This window comes from Planococcus citri, chromosome 2, assembly GCF_950023065.1.
Source record: "Planococcus citri chromosome 2, ihPlaCitr1.1, whole genome shotgun sequence".
Taxonomy (NCBI): domain Eukaryota; kingdom Metazoa; phylum Arthropoda; class Insecta; order Hemiptera; family Pseudococcidae; genus Planococcus; species Planococcus citri.
Window position 1 is genome coordinate 82,437,141 of NC_088678.1, and position 23,470 is coordinate 82,460,610.

The 23,470-nt window shown below is 34.2% G+C and overlaps 1 long non-coding RNA gene across 1 annotated transcript in view; it reads right to left on the bottom strand.

Moving 5' to 3' along the window:
- Positions 1 to 3,707: 3,707 nt before the first annotated feature.
- LOC135838067 (uncharacterized) overlaps positions 3,708 to 23,470 on the bottom strand; it is a 131,255-nt gene continuing 111,492 nt past the window's right edge. Inside the window, exons 3-5 of the long non-coding RNA XR_010557314.1 lie at positions 9,175 to 9,273; positions 4,033 to 4,161; positions 3,708 to 3,903 (exon numbers count right to left, since the gene is read on the bottom strand). This is a non-coding gene — a long non-coding RNA (uncharacterized LOC135838067). The remainder of the gene's footprint in view (positions 3,904 to 4,032; positions 4,162 to 9,174; positions 9,274 to 23,470) is intronic.

The window sequence follows — 23,470 nt, forward strand, 5'->3', positions numbered from 1 at the left end:
TTTTTGGAATTTCGGCAAAAAAACAAGACTATTTTTTTGGTATTTGGCAAGAAGCGAGACTATTTTTTTGCAATATTTCATGAGATTTTGTGGAAATTTCAATTTTCAAATTCTGCTGGAGGCTTCAGAACTACTTAAAACGGTTTGAAACCGATTCCATTCATCGATCAATTTAGCAGGTCGAAAATAGATTATATCTCGAAATTAAGCTTTCTAAAAAAAATGTCAATATGACGATAGAAATAATTGCACCCCCCCCTCCCACCTTCGATTCTCTGGGACAACTTTTTCCTTGAAGGGGATACCTGCCGCAAAAAAAAAAAAAAAAACTTGGCCTTACAAAGTGGCGGCCATTTGGATTGACAGGTCAGCCGAGATCACAGATTTTGCTTTTCCCATCTTCATTTAATGAAAGTTGAAAATTCCAGTAATTTCCAAAAAGTCGCTGGAGGCTCCGAAACGACTTGCAATCTATACCTGCAGTCGATTTATTTGATCATAGCATATTAGATTAGTTTGCAGAAAAAATTTCGACTTTCTAACTACATTTGATAAAATTTTATGGAAATTTCAAGTTTAAAGATTCTGCTGGAGGCTCCAGTAATTTTCAAAAAGTCGCTGGAGGCTCCAAAATGACTTGAAATCACCGGCAGTCGGTATTGAAATTAGTTTACAGTATGAATTTCTGCTTTCCATCCCCATTTGAGTGGAAATTTCAAGTTAAAAAAATGTATTGGAGGCTCCAGCAATTTCCAAAAAGTCGCTGGAGGCTCCAAAACGACTTAAAATCTACCTGCAGATGATTTCATACAGTATTAAAATGGCTCTCCAACTGCATTTGATGAAATTTTGTAGAAATTTCACGTTGAAAAAATGTACTGGAGGCTCCAGTAATTTCAAAGAGTCGCTGGAGGCTCCAAAACAACTTGAAACCACCTGCAGTTGATATTGAAATTAGTTAACAGAATTAGTTTCGGATTTTCAACGACATCTGACGAAATTTTGTGAAAATTTCAATTTTCAAAAATCTGCTGGTGCCTCCAGAACTGCTCCAAACCGATTGCAAACGGTTTCAAACCGTTTGCAATCGGTTTGGCAGGTCGAAAATAGAATATATATGCCAAATTTCAGCTTTCTGAGTCTACGTGTAAAAATTTAGATTTTTTTTGAAATTATTTTTGGCTTATAACTTGATTTTTAAAAATCGAAAAATGCACTTTAGCCCTTGAAATTTTGGTTGGTGATAATTTATTGTACTCCCTTTTGATCTAGTTTTGCTGAGTTCAAAAAATTTCAATAATTTCCGAGAAGTCGCTGGAGGCTCCAAAATGACCTAAAATCTACCTGTAGTCGATTTCATAGCGTATTGAAATTAGTTTGCGGAATGAATTTCAGCTTTCCAACTGCATTTGATGAAATTTTATGAAAATTTCAAGTTTCAAGATTCTACTGAAGGCTTCAGTAATTTTCTAAAAAGTCGCTGGGGGCTCCAAAATGACTTGAAACCACCTGCGGTCGGTATCGAAATTAGTTATTTCGGCTTTCCAACTGCATTTGATGAAATTCTGATGGAAATTTCAATTTTCAAAAATCTGCTGGAGCCTCAAGAACTGCTGAAAACAGTTTGAAACCGTTTCCAATCGATTTGGCAGGTTGAAAATAGGGTGAGTCCCAAATTTTAGTTTTGTAGGTCATTTTGGTAAAATTTTGATTTTTTTCTTGATTTTTAGCATAAATTTGATTTTCAAAAATTCTCCAAAAATCGAAAAATACACTTTGGCACTTGAAATTTTAGGTGATAATAAATTTTTGCATGGTCTTTCGCTCTAGCTTTGTCCAGTTCAAGAAATTTTGGGCAAACCTTACGTTGGAAAATAAAATTTACGATTTCGGCTAACCAGTCAATCAAAATGGCCTCTATTTCCTTAGTGTGGTCAAACCTTTTTTTTTTGCAAGTTTGCTTTAAAATATCCCTTAGGATAAGTATTCCCTTCGAGAAAAAAGTTATCCCAGAGGATAGGATTACTGTCCCACGACAGAATGATGAAGTATGCAAGAAAGGAAGAAAATTTAGACAATTAGCTATCAGATTTTAAGCAAAATCACGCCAAAAAATTGAGAAAGGTAGCAAAAGAAAAATGATCTTACCAAGTTCAAAAATTCGTAATTTTTTACAAATTTTGACGAAAAAACTTTCAACTAGTTCGCCTAGAACGACATAACTCTAGAAAACGAGATACCATGCAAACTGAATTTCTAACTTGTTTTGAATATACGTTTTCTTCGAATAGGTAAATTCACGATTTTGCTTCAAATTCATTACGAAACTTATCGGAATTTTACTCAACTCAGTTTCATACTCGTATTATCGAGAAAACGTGTTTCTTTTAGCCAACTGATACGATGCCGTGCCCAAATCATACGCCACAAATAAAATTACCGACGCCAACTCGTTTTTAAAACCAGCAAAGAAGTGCAAAGCAGAATATATTATTAATTCAACGTAAAGTTGAAATTTTACTAAATTCAAATTCGTTCTAGATGCGGTAAACTTATATATTATACACTCTTGGTTGATACTACAGAGCTGGCGATGGCGAAGCTCTCGACACTGGGCACTCTCAACAGCACGGCGATATGACATTCGCGAGATACCAAACAGAGAACCGCTCTTACTTTACCAAGAATGTCCGTGTCCACGACTCCACGATTAGTTCATCTTTTCGCATAAATTTTAACCGGTTTTTTCTTTCAATTATAGCCCATTTTTTCGTTATAATTCAGACGCAATAACCCGAGGTAAAATTTTAACGAATTAATTTACCAAATGTACAATGCATAAGAGAGTTTAAGTATGTATAGTGTGTACCTATCTTAAATGGCGAATCAGAAAACAAAATAAAAAAAAATATGAAAGAAAATCATCCACCTAATAAATAATAATGTCCGCGCCGAGAATGTTTTTTCCATGTTGGGTGAATTTTTTTTTTTTTAGGTAAAATATCTATCAATTTAAGGTATAGACGTTTTTGTGAACGCGATGCACGATACACGCTTGCATTCCAGTTAGACGAAATATTTTCAATGGCAGCTGGAACCGGTTCGACTTACAAAGAAAACAGACCAAGGTAGCGTTTCTGTATATACATATACCTACATACAGTAAACTGTAGGTACGTTCGTAATATGGTAGCGCAGACTACCTGCTTCGAACAGAGTCTTCCACCATCCACCATCCTCCAACCACCAACCTCCATTCTCCATCCACTCCAGGTCCACTCTTGGTACTCACTCGTACAGCGTACACAACAGTCGTCGTAGTCATCGCAGGTACGAGCATGAGATATACCTGCACGATGCTGCTATTGCAGTGCCAGTGCCAGTTCCTCTGCCTCAGATGCCTTCTTTACCTTCTTCTTGGCCGTTCGTTCATCGTTCATTCGTTGGTCGGATGTTAATCGCTGCAGTCGTCCAACACCAAAAGGTTATTGCCCTTATAAAACCCCTTATTATCAAAGCTAATGCATTTCTATAACAGTAATTTCATCATCCCGCGCTTAAAGAATCTATTAACTGATAATTTTCTGATTTATACCTTCCGTATTATGGCCACCGTTGCCATTTCACATTTATATAGGCCTACGTCTACGAGTACCATACCACAATGCATACAAAGACGTACAAACTGCTGCGATTGCAGTATGGTACTTACTTGCATTCGTACCTACACTACAAATGCAACGACTTATACTTAATCCGGATAGTGACATTTCATCAAAGTACCTATAGGCATTCGAGAAAATTTCCAAACATACTTACGAGTGATTTATTTCGCTTTCCTGGTCCATTTTTTCTCCTTCCTCCGTAGTAAAAGCATACGTAGGTACAAATCTCCCTGGAACACTGCAATAGTCAAACTAGAGTAAAATATTATCATTTTGATAACGTAGCTAACGGAGCATATTTTTTTTTATTAATGCAAATGCTGCGAAAATCAATTAAGTGAACCTGTTCCAAGTGCTTACTGCTTACCCATGAGCCGACGACGCCTCCTCTTCATTCAGCATTCGTCAACAATTGAATCGAACAGCTTCGAAATCGATTAGGTGTCCGCTTTTAGCGATGAATTGCAAATAACTTCTATTCACTTACAGCAATTACCTGCAGATAATAAATTATTCCTAGTTAATATCATCAATTACCATTAAAATACTCGTAATTACCACCGAACAATACTAGTTTATGCTCGTTAGTTGCATAAAAAGGTCACTAAATAAATAATAGCTCTACGCATACAAGTGAACCGTAAGATCATTATTGGCCATAATGGGCGATCTAAAAAATAAAATCACAGGTGACAGATTTGAAACGTATAATAGTGCGGACTTTTCAAGTCTGAACCTCGAAAAAATTGCCCAAGTTGTAATTTCGGATGATAAAATGACCCCTATTTTTAAAATTTTTCCCCTATCTATGAAAAAGTGGCGCTAATAGCCCCCCTCCCGAGCTGAAAAAGAATTTTTTTTAAGTTCGATTTATTAAAATTCTTTGTTTATGTGTCAGAATTTTTCTAAATAATCCTCTCAAGAAAAAACTTTCCCTGAACCATTCAAAACCATATTGTCCCCCTATAGTAAGGAGCCCCTCAAAGTTGAAAAAAATCACAAAAAATAAGAATAAATCAAAATATCTAATTTCCACACTAGAATTTGTTCTACATAACCTCATTTTCAAGAAAAAACCATTCGTTGGATCTACAAATGAGTGTTGGCTCTCTTGTATGAAGTCCCTCCCGCCCCCCCCCCCCAATTTGGAAAAAATGAAAAAATATAAAAAATTGATGAAATTTTTCATTTATGTGCAGAATCTTTCCGAATAAGCATTTTTTTCAAGAAAACCCATTCCCCAACTCCCAAATCATGTTCGTTCCCAATAAAGCCCCTCAAATTGGAAAAAATCAACAAAAAAATGAAAAATTCATATCTGTACTTTTTTTGATAATGTTTCACATTTCTCAGCAGAGCACTTTTAGATAACCACTTTTTCAAGAAAAACACCCTGCAATAATTCAAATTTTGCAAAAATTATTAATTTCATAATACCGGTAATTTACCTTAAATTACCAAATTACCCGCAAATTACCAAAATTACCTGTAATTGTTGGTAAGTTACTGTAATTGTCTGTAATTTTTGGTAAATTTCTGTTATTTTTCATAATTGGTAAATTACTGTGATTTTTGGCAAATTGCTGTAATTTTTAGAAGATTAGAAGATTACAGTATTTTTGATGAATTACGGTAATTTTTGATAAGTTTCTGTAATTTCGGGTAATTTTTTGTAATTTTTGGTAAATTTCTGTTATTTTTCATAAATTGGTAAGTTACTGTAATTTTTGGCAAATTGCTGTAATTTTCATTGGATTGCAGTATTTTTGATGAATTACAGTAATTTTTTGTAAGTTACTGTAATTTCTGGTAATTTTTTGTAATTTTTGGTAAATTTCTGTTATTATCCCTAATTGGTAAATTACTGTAATTTTTGGCAAATTTCTGTACTTAATTTTTAGTAGATTGCAGTATTTTTGATAAATTACGGTAATTTTTGGTAAGTTACTGTAATTTCTGGTAATTTTTTGTAAATTTCTGTTATTTCCCATTATTGGTAAATTACTCTAATTTTTGGCAAATTGCTGTAATTTTTAGTAGATTACAGTATTTTTGATGAATTACGGTAATTTTTGGTAAGTTACTGTAATTTCTGGTAATTTTTTGTAAATTTCTGTTATTTCCCATAATTTGTAAATTACTGTAATTTTTGGTAAGTTACTGTAATTTCTGGTAATTTTTTGTAATTTTTGGTAAATTTCTGTTATTTTTCATAATTGGTAAATCACTGTTATTTTTGGCAAATTGCTGTAATTTTTAGTATATTGCAGTATTTTTTGATGAATTACGGTAATTTTTGGTAAGTTACTGTAATTTCTGGTAATTTTTTGTAAATTTCTGTTATTTCCCATAATTGGTAAATTACTCTAATTTTTGGCAAATTGCTGTAATTTTTAGTAGATTGCAGTATTTTTGATGAATTACGGTAATTTTTGGTAAGTTACTGTAATTTCTGGTAATTTTTTGTAACTTTTTGTGAATTTCTGTTATTTATCATAATTAGTAAATTACTGTTATTTTTGGCAAATTGCTGTAATTTTTGATTTTGGCAGTTTGCTGTATTTTTGGTAAATTATGGTGATTTTTGGTAATTACTGGAGTTTTTGGTAAGTTACTGTTATTTTTAGTAAATTACTGTAATTTTAGGCAAATTGCTGCATTTTTGATTAATTCAAGTACCTCTTTGATAAATGTCAATAAATTTTACAAGATCAAAAAAAAATTGCTGGTGATTTTCTGGTAAATTACGGGTAATTTTCTGGTAAGTTACAGGTAATTTTCGGGTAATGGTAAATTACTGGTAGTTTCTGGCAAATTACTGGTAATTTTTAGTAAATTTCCTGTAATTTTTGGTAAACTGTTGATAATTTGTGATAAAGTAATGGTAATTCTTCAGTACAGTTCTATTACTAATTACCAGTAATATATCACAAATTATCAAAATTACTATTTTATCAAAATTACCATTTTATCAAAAATTACCAGTAATTTACCAAAAATTACCAAAATTACCAGTAATTTATCAAAATTACCAAAATTGCCAGTAATTCATCAGATTTTCCAAAAATTACCACCTTATCAAAAATTTAGCAAACATTGCCAGAAATTTACCAAAAACTACCAACATACCTACCTAAGACAACTAGAAATTTTCCAAAATTTACCATACCTAATTTCTAACTTATTTAAAGTTACCAGTGATTCACCAAAAAAAAACAAAAAACTGAAATTTACCAAAAACTGTCAATAATTTAGGTACCATAAATTACCAGGATACCAAAAATTACCGGTACTCAATTTAATTTACCAAAAATTATTAGTAATTCATCAACAATCGCCAATAATTTACCACATTACAAGTACATATACCTATGTTTATCAAAATTACTAGTAATTTACCACACATGTATTACTATACCTACTAATTTACTAAAATTTACCAAATTACTAGGAATTTACCCAATATTGTCCATTGTCAGAAATATACCAAAAGTTATTAATTATTCACTTGAGATTACCATTTTACTTAAAATCACTATAGTATTTACCAAAACTATCACTACTTTACCTAAAATTACCAAATTACTAGTAATTTATCATCAAACACAGGTCATTGTATTTTGTACTTCAATTTTATTTCATCCGAAAAAAAGAAACATATGAAAGGCCAAAAAAAATTTTCTGATCAAACTATATGCAAAAAAAACCGAATCAAAACGTTCTAATTGAAATTTGATACTTACCTACTTGATGGAACTCGATCGGGACTTTCAGCGATTTTATTTAACAATAAGTTAAGCAACATTTTTCGACGATTTATTGGCAAAAAAGTGATACTTACAATTTTACAATTTTTGTCAAAAAATTTGACGAATGGCGAGATTTTTTACTATTTTTCGAATCTTGGCTGAACATGAGATCGAGGCAATTTTATTAAAAGACAGGGCTTGGCTTTTCAGCAATTTTTATAGCAAAAAAGTGAGAATTTGGGAATTTATGAAAGGATGAAAGAAGCCTTTTTATTAAGCTTTGAGGTGACAGAAATTATACACACTCAACACCAGGTTATCGACATAGAAAAATGTGCCATCGACCCCCTCATCCTCCCAACACACTCCCTCTTCCCTCCCTTCCCATTGTTTTGCGAATCCCATCATGAGAAGTTTTGTTTTTGACATCGTAATTTTCATCGAAAAAGCAGGACTTTTTCACAGCAACTTTTTGTTTAAAAAACGAGATTTTTGGGAGTTTTTGACAAAACGTGAGAATTTTATTTTCAGCAATTTTGGGCAAGAAACAATAGTTCAGTGAGAATTTTTGAAATTTTTAGTAGTAAGTAGTAAGCAAGACTTGCACGATTAGAATTTTTGATTTTTTTTACATGCTTTTTTGAAAAGTAACTCAGCACGAGGTATGAGCCCTGCAAACATTGCTCGTATCCTAATATGTCTTCGATTACCGACAATTTACCAAAAATTTCCAGTAGGGTATTTGAACCAAAAATTGATGAAAACAAAACAAAAAAATTCTTGATAACGAGAAGTCTCAAGAGGGTTGAATCATCGAAATCAAGTAAAAGGGCGATTTCAGCGAAGCAAGGAACATTTATCTGAAGAAGAATTGGAGAATTCGATGAGTTTTTTCCTACAATTTCTCGCAATCCTTGCAAGCACTAGCGCCTCTAAAAACTTATGTACTCGTAGATCTTGATACTCGTACTTCACAGAACTATGTTACTACTAGAGCCATCTTTTAAATAATCCGAACACCAAATTCTTCACAAGCCTGAAGCCTCAGTTGAAAATCATCTCTCGTAATTAAATCTTCCCTTCTTGAAAATTCCACAACACACATCTTCCGGTTTTCATCTGACGTTGAAAAAAAAGAACACGTAGGTAAGTATGATCTCGCATTCATAAATTGATCCTATATATAAGCTACCTCGGATAAATTTACATTTAATTCGAGAAAATTAAAAAATTATTCATACAACGACAAAAAGTACCTATAAGATTAAGATCACAATTACAGATAACCTCCGCGACACGCACCTCTTATCACAATAAAATTTATTCTTCGACATGTTCGAAGCCTACCAAACGCATTATAGGTACTACGACTAGTATCGGGCACCGGGCGAAAACCCAATGAAAAACTAGTAGCATATCTAATAATTTGTTGTCAAACTACTACAATTCCAGTTTTCTAATCTGCGCGCCGGCCATAAACATAAATTTCCACTTGACGTTATTATTATTATCACCGCGGTAAGTATTTATGTATATTTTTTCATCCAACACACCGCCGCCATCCCCCGCCACCGCTCCTCTTATCACCATAGTGTTGGAAAATTTCATATGAAATGATGAATTTTTACTTGAATATATTTTTAGTTACGCGATGGCCGGTTCTATAAACACGTACCTACAAGTACACGTAGCTCTTCGAATTCCGAATTGTCGAAAGACGAAAAACCCAACCGTATAAATCTTAACCTTTTTTGTCTTACCTGAAATATTACCCCTTGTCTTGTCTTTCGTATCATGGGTACCGTATATAATTCCAATTTAAATCGAACGAGATGCCGCATCTTGTTTCAGACTCGTTTCTGAAAAAACACATATAAAACAACTTATATAAGTCACTATAGATACTATTTTTAAATCAAATGCATGCTTTTATTCTAAATAGTGTCGATTGACTCCTAAAATGTGAGACTTTAATTCAGTAGCAACCAATTTCGATATCAAGCTAGGGCATGGGCCTACATTAAGCACCTAACGCAGATAAGTCCATTTGGGGAGGCCTCAAATCATATTGCACAATCACGCCGATCTTCTTGGGCAACTTTTTCTCTTGAAAGGGGACATCCTAAGAAACATTTTAAAGTCAACTTGCTAAAAAAAGTTGACCTAATAACAAAATGACGCCATTTTGATTGAAAGGTCAGCCGAAATCACAGATTTTGCTTTTCCTATCTTCATTTAATGAAAGTTGAAAAAATGCACTGGAAGTTCCAGTAATTTCCAAAAAGTTGCTGGAGGCTCCGAAACGACCTGCAATCTATACCTGCAGTCGATTTCATAGCACGTTGAAATTAGTTTGCCGAATGAATTTCGACTTTATAACTTCATTTGATGAAATTTTATGAAAATTTCAAAATTCAAGATTCTGCTGGAGGCTCCAGGAATTTTCTAAAAGTCCCTGGAGGCTCCAAAATGACTTGAAACCGCCTGCAGTAGATATTGAAATTAGTTTACAGTATGAATTTCTGCTTTCAATCCCCGTTTGAGTAGAAATTTCAAGTATAAAAAACGTACTGGAGGCTCCAGCAATTTCCAAAAAGTCGCTGGAAGCTCCAAAACGACTTGAAATCTACCTACAGTTGATTTCATAGAGTATTAAAATGTCTTTCCAACTGCATTTGATGAAATTTTGTAAAAATTTCAGGTTGAAAAAATGTACTGGAGGCTCCAGGAATTTCTAAAAAAGTCGCTGGAAGCTCCAAAACGACTTGAAACCACCTGCAGTTGGTATTGAAATTAGTTTACAGTATAAATTTCTGCTTACCATCTCCATTTGAGTAGAAATTTCAAGTTTGAAAAATGTACCCACTGGAGGCTCCAGCAATTTCCAAAAAGTCGCTGGAGGCTCCAAAACGACTTGTAATCTACCTGCAGCTGGTTTCATAAAGTATTAGAATGACTTTACAACTGCATTTGATGAAATTTTGTAAAAATTTCACGTTGAAAAAATGTACTGGAGGCTCCAGGAATTTCCAAAAAAATCGCTGGGGGCTCCAAAATGACTTGAGAAACCACCTGCAGTTGGTATTGAAATTAGCTTACAGCATAAATTTCTGCTTACCATCCCCATTTGAGTAGAAATTTCAAGTTTGAAAAATGTACGCACTGGAGGCTCCAGCAATTTCCAAAAAGTCGCTGGAGGCTCCAAAACGACTTGTAATCTACCTGCAGCTGGTTTCATAAAGTATTAGAATGACTTTACAACTGCATTTGATGAAATTTTGTAGAAATTTCACGTTGAAAAAATGTACTGGAGGCTCCAGTAATTTTCAAAAAGTCGCCGGAGGCTCCAAAACTACTTGAAACCACCTGCAGTGGGTATTGAAATTTAGTCTCGGCTTTCCAACTGCATTTGATGACATTTTTGTGGAAATTTCAATTTTCAAAAATCTGCTGGAGCCTCCAGAACTGCTCAAAACGGTTTGAAACCGTTTGTAATCGATGTGGCAGGTCGAAAATAGGATATATGTGCCAAATTTCAGGTTTCCAAGTCCACTTGTTAAAATTTCGATTTTTCAGAATTATTTTTGGCTTAAGTAAAACTTAATTGTCAAAAATTGAAAAAAATATTAATATTTGGTATTTTATAAAAAGTGTAGGAAATTTTTTGAACTGGACAAAACTAGATCGAAAAAGCATGCAAGAATTCATCACCAGCCAAAATTTCTAGTGGTAAAGTGCATTTTTTGATTTTTTGAAAATTTTTGAAAATCAAATTTATGCCAAAAAGGAAGACAAAAATCAAAACTTTACCAAAGTGACCTAGAAAGCTGAAATTTGGGATATATATCCTATTTTCGACCTGCCACATCGATTACAAACGGTTTCAAACCGTTTTGAGCAGTTCTGGAGGCTCCAGAAGATTTTTGAAACCTGGAATTTCACACAAAATTCCATCGAATGAAGTTAGAAAACCGAAATTCACGCTGCACTTCAATTTGAACACGCTTTCAAGTCGACTGCTGAAGGGTTGGAGGCATTTTGGAGCCTCCAGCGACTTTTTGAAATTCTTGGAGTTCCCAGTAAATTTTTGGAACCTGAAATTTCTACAAAATTTAATCAAATGCAGTTGGAAAGTCGAAATTCATTATGTAAACTAATTTCAATAGACTATGAAGTCGACTGTAGGTAGATTTTAAGTCATTTTGGAACCTCCAGCGACTTTTTGGAAATTACTGGAGCCTCCAGCAGATTTTTAAATGCTCGAAATTTCTATAAGATTCGACCAAACAGAGGTAGAAATCCAAAATTTACACTGCACTTTAATTTCAACACACTATCAAGTTGACTGCAGCTTTTAGTTTGTTAAAATTGTCAAGTTTCGCTTTTTGCCGAAAATTGTATTTTTTGCCAGGGTGCAAAAATTTTTGCTTTGTTGTCGAAAATTGCTCAAAAGTCTCACCCTTGAACAAAACCCTAAAATGCTGGAAACCATAATTTTAAATACTACAGTCTACAATTCGTTTTTAAATTTTTGGAGAAATTTTGAACATTTAAAAATTTCTAAAAATTTCTTGTCCAGACGATTTTCTGATTAGGTTGTGTAAAACATATATATGTGACCTCTCAAGCGTAAGCGTACCACAAGTCGGATTTTTGAAAATTGATTTTATCACGTATTTAGATACTAGAAACTGTCCTCTTTCGAATGAGACCGACCCCAGCCACCTACATTCAAAATTCGCGACGTGACAGGCATTTGAACTTGAAGTTTAAGAAAAGCTCATTCCGAGAAAAACGCATTTAAAGAAAAAGTAAGAAAATCTATTCATTTAAATTTTTTTATATGGTCGAAGTGGGGGGTTAAAAATACCATCAAGTGAAAACAGTTACAAATCACGATTTTATAATATAATTTATGAAAATTTTCATAAAAATTATGAAAAAAACATGAAAAACAAACAATAAAAGTCTTAAAAATAATTTTAAAAATCAATTTTTTTGAAAAAAAATTTCATGTTTTGAATAATTTTAAGTTAAATTTGCTTTAAAACGATTATTTTGAAATAAAATAATAAAATTTACTGAAATTTTCGTAAAATTTGTGAAAAAAACATGGAAAACAAACAATAAAAGTCTAAAAAAAAAAATTTTAAATCAATTTTTTAGAAAAAAATCATTTTTTTTTGTTTTGAATTTCAAGTCAGATTTGCTTTAAAACGATTATTTTGAAATAAAATTTACTGAAATTTTTGTAAAATTTGTGAAAAAAAACATGGAAAACAAACAATAAAAGTCTAAAAAAAAATTTTAAAATCAATTTTTTAGAAAAAAAACATTTTTTTTTTGGGTTTGACTTTAAAGTCAGGTTAGCTTTGAAAGCTGAAATTCGGGATTTCTGCCACTTTCCGGTCGATTTTTTATCTGTGACTTCGGGGTAACGTAGTACACTTGTCAACTCACCAGATTCCGCTAAAAAACAATTTTTCGATTTTTTGACCTGAAATCACGTTATTGCCTCTAACTCGAAAACTCGTTTTCCGACTTGTGGTACGCTCACGCTTGAGAGGTCACATATATATTTTTTTGGATGAAATGAACCTGTGTTGTGTACCTAAATGATAATTTCTTTTCAAACCTTCCCTCTCCCTCTCCGTCACTTCGAAAACTTCCGATTTCAGCTCATTCTAAAATCTTCATCGAGTTTTCAAATTATTTTTTCAAAAATTTTAATTTAAAAAAAAATCGACTTCAGCATCAAATTAAAATTTTGATAGTGCTTATTAGGCACCGGATCATACCCTGTACTTATTAGAAAACAGTTGAATTTGTATCTACGACATTACGATAACACGAAATGTGTATAGGAATCGGATAAAAAGGTATATATACATATTATAGGTACATAATTAAACAATGAACGAAGCTAACGAAGTTTTGAAAAGTGTTAGTAAATCATCGCTAATGATGGCGCCGCTCCGTGTTATATTCATAAGTAAGGTAATAGATACGTAAAATAAAATCAAAGTATTTCGTTACTTATGCAAATTAATAACGATACGTGCGAAGAATAGAGCTCTATGTTTGTCTACCTACGTCCTACGTCTGTGGGGTGTATTATGCCAGTACCCAGTTACACAGTCCCCAGTCCCATGCATAATAGTGAATTTTTCTAGTTTCTTAGAACCAAAATTACGGACATTCGAATAAATTTCCCATACTGCATAAAACATTCGAGTTGAGTCATGTGGAGAAAGTCAAATCATGGTTGCTAAAGATGATGTCAAAAATGAACCAGGTTTCATGCTTATAGGAAAAAGGTGTCAATTTGTAAATAAGTATGTCGGTTTGAATTTAGGAAACCCTCTCGGTCTATTCGAAGTGTTGAGAATGGTATTTTTTTTTTGTATTTACACGATAATTCCTTTACAAGATGTTTACCAACGATTTAGGTATTAGTCTTCTTGGCTATAGGTAAGGTACATGAAGCATCATGGTGGATACATTTTTAGGTATTTGGAGACGAATTCCATTGTATAAGTACAGCTTCTTTATATCAACCTTTTTTTTTCTGTCTCGTGAAGGGTGTGTGGGTATTTCAGAGCATGCTACCGCATTTGAGGAGAATATTTTCCAATAACATCACTCGTTGTAAATCTTATTCAAAAAAATACATATTATATTTATCATTTATGTACTCGTACATTATGCAATGCAAATACGTAATTACATCGGTCGATGCGTTGCATTTGGTGGAAAAATCACGCAGATAAGTGCGAAATGAATAATGATAATCGGTTTGAAAGATAAGGAAATGTCTGCTGCCCTACCATGCTATCTTGTAAAGTACAACGCGATAAAGATGTATTTATGTAGCCAAAATGTGGCATGTGCATATGCACACATTCTACATATATATATCGTGTATAGTTCAACTCTTTGGTACATACAAAAACAAACACACACAGCACACAGTGCACAATTCATACGCTAATTAGCTTATACCGTAGTACCTACACTTGTAATTGTACCAAGTTGAATTAATATTATAAAATTGCCAACAAATTGGCCACGAAACGAGCACGCGTGTTTGTAATTTCCGCACAATGCATATAATACCTACTTAATTGTGCGCGGTAATAATGGAGTTAATTACTCGTCGTACTGTTTGGCCAGGCTACGGAGAGTCTACCATACGCTTACCTGTCTGAGTACCCTATAAAGCAAAAAGTACTGGAAATTCACCATCGAGTCGAAAATTCGACGAATTGCCTCCAAAAGGATATATTTGAGAAAGTGGTGAATGATTTTGAGATTTTGATCTGCAAATTTGAGCCTTCTGTAGCCTCACTAGTGCCCCAAACATGATCAAAATTCAAGTTAGAAGTTCCGAATTCGATCTCGGCACCTTCGAATTTGTGACAATCCAATTCAATCATTACCTATAGCCCGGCATATGACAATAGGAGTAACTGGGACAACTTTTTTCTTAAAGGGGACATCCTAAGGAACATTTTAAAGCAAACTTGCCCAAAAAAAAAGTTGGCCTTACTCACAAAATGGCGGCCATTTTGATTGACAGGTCAGCCGAAATCGCAGATTTTGCGTTTTAACATAGGACTTGCACGAACTTTTTCAAACTTTACAAAGGTAGATTGAAAGATCATGCAAAAATATATCACCTGTCAAAATTTCAAGTGCTGAAGTGCGTTTTTCGATTTTTTGGTGAATTTTTAAAAATCGAATTTAGGCCAAAAATGAAGGAAAAAATCAAAATTTTACCAAATTGACCGAGAAAGCTGAAATTTGGGATAATTTACCCTATTTTCGACATGCCAAATCGATTGGAAACAGTTTCAACCCGTTTTGAGCAGTTCTGGAGCCTCCAGCATGGAGTTGTAAAGCTAAGATTTATTCTAAAAACTAATTTCAATATGCTACGAAGTACCGCAGGTGAATTTCAAGTAGTTTTGGATCCTCCAGCGACTTTTTGAAAAATCCTAAAGCCCCCAGCAGATTTTTGAAACTTTACATTTTCACAAAATTTCGTCAAATGGAGATGGAAAGCTGAAATTTACTCTACACTCCAATTTTAACACTCTCTGAAGACGACTTCAAATGGGTTCCAGTCATTTTAGAGCCTCCAGCGACTTTTTTGAAAATTACTGGAGCCTCCAGTAGATTTTTGAAACTTGAAATTTCCCCAAAATTTCATCAAACTGAGATGGAGAGCCGAAATTCAGTTTGCAAACTAATTTCAATACGCTACGAAGTGGACTTCTGGTGGAATTCAAGTCATTCTAGAGCCTCCAACGACTTTTTTGAAAATTACTGGAGCCTCCTGTAGATTTTTGAAACTTGTAATTTCCCCAAAATTTCATCAAACTGAGATGGAGAGTCGAAATTCATTCTGCAAACAAATTTCAATACGCTACGAAGTTGACTGCTGGTGAATTTCAAGTCGTTTTAGAGCCTCCAGCAACTTTTTGAAATGTTGTATGACGTTTTTTTGGAAAATTGAAATTTCCTAAAAGTAGCTGGAAGCTTCAAAACTATTTGAAACCACCATACTTCAAGTTTCCAAAATCTACTGGAGGCTCCAGTAATTTTCAAAAAAGTCGCTGGAGGCCCTAAAATGACTTGAGGTCCACCAGAAGTCGTTTTCAGAGGGTGTTAAAATTGGAGTGTAGAGTAAATTTTAGCTTTCCATCTCCATTTGATGAAATTTTGTGAAATTTAAAGTTTCAAAAATCTGCTGGAAGCTTTAGGAATTTTCAAAAAGTCGCTGGAGGATCCAAAACGACTTGAAATTCACCTGCAGTACTTCGTAGCGTATTGAAATTAGTTTTTAGAATAAATTTTAGCTTTACAACTCCAATTTGATGGAATTTTGTGGCAATTTCGAGTTTCAAAAATCTGTTGGAGGCTCCAGAACTGCTCAAAACGGGTTGAAACCGTTTCCAATCGATTTGGCATGTCGAAAATAGGGTATATCCCAAATTTCAGCTTTCTTGGTCAATTTGGTAAAATTTTGATTTTTTCCCCTCATTTTTGGCCTAAATTGGATTTTCAAAAATTCACCAAAAATCGAAAAACGCACTTCAGCACTTGAAATTTTGACAGGTGATAAATTTTTGCATGATCTTTCGATCTATCTTTAAATGCCCATTATGGGTTTTTGAAAAATTTCAGGTGTTCTCAGTTTCGTAATGGGTCATTCCATGTCAATTAGACCAAGAAGTGGTAGGGGTGTTCGGCGATTTTTTTGAAATTTTTTCTGTGGAAAGACCTTCCGAAAGGATGCCCAATGGCGCAAATCGCAGCCCTCTAGCCCATTTTTAAAGGCAGCCAGGGGGTGTCAAAGTTTTCAGTGATCCTAAAATATCATCTATTTCAGCAGTGGATTACTCAATAACCGCGATACCTGCCAAAATGGAACTTATTTTAATAGTTAGGGGTTTTGAAAGGCTTTTTGGTGATATCATAAAAATCAGCGTTGCCACTTTTTTTCGTACAAAAAATTAGCTCAAAAAGTTTCGAAACATAGTTTTCATACCGTTCCGACTCTCAAAAATTCTGAAAAAAACAAATTATGGACAACTTTTTATGCTGAACAACATATTAAAAAATTGGGATGGTAACATGTTGCAAAGTTGAGTTTAAAAAATCTTAAGTTTGCGAAAAAATGCGATTTTTTTATTTAAAACATGAAAAAAAGTTTTGATAGATGAAGTTGACCCATTTGACCCCTATTTTTACGTAGCTGTAGAAAAAGTTGAAAAAACCCTTTCACTCGATGAAATGGCTTCCTCACAAAAAATCAAAATTCGAAAAGATTCAAAAAATGAACAAATTTTTATTTTCTTGTTGCGAGTGTAATTTTCATCAACTTTTTCATGAAATACGCCAGAAAGAGGTCAAAATAAGACAACTGAATAAATTTAAACTTTTTTTGATAATTGACATTGAAAATTGAATTTTTTCGAATTTTTATTTTTGTGAGGAGTTCATTTTATCGAGTGAAAAGGGGTTTTCAACTTTTTCGACAGATACGTAAAAATAGGGGTCAAATGGGTCAACTTCACCTATCAAAACTTTTTTTTCAAGTTTTAAATAAAAAAATAGCATTTTTTGTAACCTTAAAATTTTTTTAAATCGACTTCGCAACATGTTACCATTCCAATTTTTTAATATGTTGTTCAGCATGAAAAGTTGTCCATAATATATTTTTTTCAGAATTTTTGAGAGTCGGAACGATATGAAAACTACGTTTCGAAACTATTTGAGCTAATTTTTTGTACGAAAAAAAGTGGCAACACTGATTTTTATGATATCACCACAAAGCCTTTCAAAACCCCTAACTATTAGAAAAAGTTCCATTTTGGTAGGTATCGCGGTTATTGAGTAATCCACTGCTGAAATAGATGATATTTTAGGATCACTGGAAACTTTGACACCCCCTGGCGGCCTTTAAAAATGGGCTAGAGGGCTGCGATTTGCGCCATTGGGCATCCTTTCAAAAGGTCTTTCCACTGGAGAAATTTCAAAAAAATCGCCGAACCCCCCTACCACTTCTTGGTTCAATTGACGTGGAATGACACTAATACACATACAAGTAGTATGTGCTCAATTTGCATCGGAATTTTTTTGGTTCGGACAATTTTTCAAGATGAAATTACCGCATTAGAAAATACTTTTATGTAAAAATTAACCAAGCACCATCACGCAGCGGTGTATAGGAATACCACCAGCATAGATATCCAGATACCACCGAACGTGAACTGTATATACAGAGAGAGAAAAAAATGATAATAAAAAGGATTCGAGAAAATGTGGAATATCCAGTTCACCCTAGGTGCAGCGCAGACTCGCCTTAATTATTATACGTGCCGAGTTGGAAACTTTGCAAAAATCACGCCGAACGCAAATATTACAGGTACGAGTATATACCTCATCCTATTACCTAGTCAAAGAGCGAGCGATGTGTGCGCTGCAGACTGGAGAGGAAAGCAGATCTGCGCTCTCTTATGCATGTTTGGCAATAAATAAAGTCATTTAAAAGAAGGTTTTATTGCCTGCATTAACAAGACTGTATAGTTGTATAGGACGACATAAAAGCCTCACTCTCAGATGGGTCGCAGTCGGTCGTTGGGTCGGCGTGGAACAAAGAGAGAGAAGAGAGAGAGAGAGACAGAAAAAAAAAGGATATACACCGCGACACTGGGACCGATATTAGTACAAGAATTGGTACATGTTTCTTACAAAGTTTCCAACAGACGCACAAATATTATGGGACAGATGGACCACCCTGTTGTTCTCGAGAATCTGGCAGTCATTAGTGAGAAAAAAATATCACCATTACCTGGTGTAGTATAAAAATGATAAGATTTTTGTCGTTTTTAACTGCTCTTCTACCCGTACGACAAAGTGGTGTTTTAATTCAAAAATAACGCCGCCCGTGTTTTAGACCACAGGTGAGGCAGGCTGACTCGAATTTCTTTATAAACGGCTCGGTCTGGTCTGGTCTACAGCATCGGTGACGATGATGATGCCGTACAAGCGAGATGTAAATTTCATCAACGGATAAGATCATTTCTTAATCTAAGAGTGTGACTTTATTCGAGGTACATATAACCGCAACAAGCAACAACCCACACGAATGACAAATATATTTCGAAAATCAGAGATACACACTTGCTTGCCTATAGATTTACCTGAGCTTTGGCCTTGATTGGACTCTGGAAGGGCCTGGGTTTGGTTTGGAGGATGAATGGTTACCATCGGAACAAGAATTAAAGAACTATTTCGAATTACAAGAATATTGTACTTATTTAGCAAAGTTTTGGACTTCGGTCCCTCTTCTCTAGATATTCTAATTTTGATTCTGAAGTATACCTATCGGCTATCACAGTTCGCAGAATTACAATCAGTGCCTTCGACTGATATCTAAACGGAAATGGAAATTTTTGGGGAAAATTTTCAAAACAATATGAGGTCATTTTGATTAACAGGTCAGCTGGAATCGCAGATTTTGTTTTCCAACGTAGAACTCGCCAGAAAAGTTTTGAACTTGACAACACTAGATCGAAAGAGCGTGCAAAAATTTGTGCTAAAATGTATTTTTCGATTTTTGATGAATTATTGAAAATCAAATTTATGCCAAAAATGAGAAAAAAATCAAATTTTTACCAAATTGACTTGAAAAGCTGAAATTTGGGATACTTACACCCAATTCTCGTTACTTATGTGCTGTGCCGAGTGAATTTCGGCTTTCTGACTCCATTTGATTGACTTATGTAGAAATTTCAAGTTTCAGAAATCTGCTGGAGGCTCCAGTAATTTCCAAAAAACCGCTGGAGACTCCAGAACGACTTTGAACCTACCTGTAGTCAACTTGATAGCGTGTTGAAATTGGAAAGCGGAGTGAATTACGGATTTCCAACTTTATTTGATGATAGTTTGTGGAAATTTCAAGTTTCAGAAATTCGCTGGAGGCTCCAGAAGTTTTCAAAAATAACTCCAGTTGACTTGAAAACGTGTTCATGTTGGAGTGCAACGTGAATTTCGGATTTCCAATTTTATTTGATGATAGTGTGTGGAAATTTCAAGTTTCAGAAATTCGCTGGAGGCTCCAGAAGTTTTCAAAAATAACTCCAGTTGACTTGAAAACGTGTTCATGTTGGAGTGCAACGTAAATTTCGGATTTCCAACTCCATGTGATTGAATTTTGTGGAAATTTAAAGTTACCAAAATATGCTGGAGGCTCCAAAATGACTTGAACCCACCTGCAGTCAACTTGATAGTGTGTTGAAATTAAAGTGCAGAGTAAATTTTGGATTTCTATTTTCTACCTCTGTTCGGTAGAATTTTACGGAATTTTCGAGCATTTAAAAATCTGCTGGAGGCTCCAGTAATTTCCAAAAAGACGCTGGAGGCTCCAACATGACTTAAAATCTACCTGCAGTCGACTTCATAGTCTATTGAAATTAGTTTACATAATGAATTTCGACTTTCCAACTGCATTTGATTAAATTTTGTATGAAATTTCAACTTTCAAAAATCTACTGGGAACTCCAAGAATTTCAAAAAGTTGCTGGAGGCTCCAAAATGCCTCCAACCCTTCAGCAGTCGACTTGAAAGCGTGTTCAAATTGAAATGCAGCGTGAACTTCGTATTTTCAACTTCATTCGATGGAATTTTGTGTGAAATTTCAGGTTTCAAAGATCTGCTGGAGGCTCCAGAACTGCTCAAAACGGTTTGAAACCGTTTTCAATCTATTTGGCAGGTCGAAAATAGGGTATATCCCAAATTTCAGCTTTCTAGGTTAGTTTGGTAAAGTTTAGATTTTTGTCTTCTTTTCTGGCATAAATTTGATTTTCGAAAATTCGCAAAATACTTTGGTACAAACTAGAAATTTTGGAATAATGCCCCCCACCCCCACCACCACCACCGATTGGGACAACTTTTTCCTTTGAGAGGACATCCTAGGGAACATTTTAAAGCAAACTACCCAAAAGAAACTTGGCCTTACTAACGAAATGGCGGCAATTTTGATTGACAGGTCAGCCGAAATCGCAGATTTTGCTTTCCAATATAGGACTCGCACGAAATTTTTTGAACTCAAAAAAACTAGATCGAAAGGGAGTACAATAAATTATCATCAACCAAAATTTCAAGGGCTGAAGTGCATTTTTCGATTTTTAAAAATTAAGTTTTAAGCCAAAAATAATTTCAAAAAAATCAAAATTTTTACAAGTATAGACTCAGAAAGCTGCAGAAATTGGCATGTATTCTATTTTCGACCTGCCAAACCGATTGCAAACGGTTTCAAACCGTTTGCAATCGGTTTGGAGCAGTTCTGGAGGCTCCAGCCGATTTTTGAAAATTGAAATTTTCACAAAATTTCGTCAAATACAGTTGAAAATCCGAAACTAATTCTGTTAACTAATTTCAATACCAACTGCAGGTGGTTTCAAGTCATTTTGAAGCCTCCAGCGATTTTTTTGGAAATCACTGGAGCCTCCAGTACATTTTTTCAAAGTGAAATTTTTATAAAATTTCATCAAATGCAGTTGTAAAGTCATTCTAATATCTACTTTATGAAACCAGCTGCAGGTAGATTACAAGTCGTTTTGTAGCCTCCAGCGACTTTTTGAAAATTACTGGAGCCTCCAGTACATTTTTTCAACGTGAAATTTCTACAAAATTTTATCAAATGCAGTTGTAAAGTCATTCTAATACTTTATGAAACCAGCTGCAGGTAGATTACAAGTCGTTTTGTAGCCTCCAGCGACTTTTTGGAAATTGCTGGAGCCTCTAGTAGGTACATTTTTCAAACTTGAAATTTCTACTCAAATGCAGTTGAAAATCCGAAACTAATTCTGTTAACTAATTTCAATACCAACTGCAGGTGGTTTAAAGTCATTTTGGAGCCTCCAGCGATTTTTTTGTAAATCACTGGAGCCTCCAGTACATTTTTTCAAAGTTAAATTTTTACAAAATTTCATCAAATGCAGTTGGAAAGCCATTTTAATACTCTATTAAATCAACTGTAGGTAGATTTCAAGTCGTTTTGGAGCTTCCAGCGACTTTTTGGAAATTGCTGGAGCCTCCAGTACATTTTTTATACTTGAAATTTCTACTCAAACGGGGATTAAAAGCAGAAATTCATACTGTAAACTAATTTCAATACCGACTGCCGGTAATTTCAAGTCATTTTGGAGCCTCCAGCGGCCTTTTGAAAATTAGTGGAGCCTCCAGCAGAATCTTTAAACTTGAAATTTCCATAAAATTTCATTAAATGTAGTTAGGAAGTCGAAATTCTTTCTGCAAACTAATTTCAATATGCTATGAAATCGACTGCAGGTATAGATTGCAGGTCGTTTCGGAGCCTCCTGCTATACTTCTTGGAAATTACTGGAACTTCCAGGGCATTTTTTCAACTTTCATTAAATGAAGATGGGAAAAGCCAAATCTGTGATTTCGGCTGACCTGTCAATCAAAATGCCGTCATTTTGTTATTATAGGTCAACTTTTTTTAGCAAGTTGACTTTGAAATGTTTCTTATACGAAAAATATGTATTTTGAACGCAAATTCTCAATAATCTGGTTTTCGGTTGTTTTGTGAATCTTTTTTTTCAAAACACTTTTCAGATTCCAATCATAAACTTTCAACACTTGAAAGTCTTCTTCTCTCTTCAAGTAAAATCAGTGAAATCCAAAATCCAAATTCTTAAAAATCTGCCAAAATCGATGGTTTACATAGGTAATTTTATTTGCCAAATTTCCTGATTTTGAAAAAGAAGTTGCAAAATTCCTCGACTTTTCCAGAAAGGAAAAATTCCCAAATTTTTCCATATTTTCCAAAATTTGAGTACACTGTTTTTCCAGCGAGCTTCCCCTTATGGGTTTTCATGCTTCAGTAAAGAAAAAATAAAATAGGTAAATCGATGGCTGAGAGATCGACAGGTGCTCTTATACGTACGTACGAAACTTTTCTAATTAACGAACATGTAACAATTGTCCAAATCAAATTTCCTCAAAAATGCGTATAATCGACGTCTCACATCAGTCATTTGGCATCGCGACAATCACCAATAATATGCTACGAATTGAAATAGGTGCCTAGTTTTTTTTTCCATCAAGTCTGGTGTAATATTTGACGAAATGACGATACGCTTGATTAAGAGTGCTAAATATATTGTATTGTTTTGTTTAGACGGGAACGAAAAGTAAACTAATAATATCTATCGTCAATTGTATAATTGCAGGTATTGCATCCGCGTCTCGTCGTCCGCGTTGTGCACTTACGAGTGTGGTATAGCTGGGTCATATTTTAGGAGACTTTGTACTATACGTGCATTTTTCACGTCCAACGACGTTGATGTAGAAAGCTAGACGCCGCACCACTACCCACCGCCCTGGCCCTCCTAATACATATTTACTTATTTAATTTCACGCTAATTTTAAAAAACCACGTCTCTGTCATATAACAACGTCAACATGCAAGTACTTGTATAGCTTGTACTATCGAATTCAAAACTCGAGCCAAGACAAAGA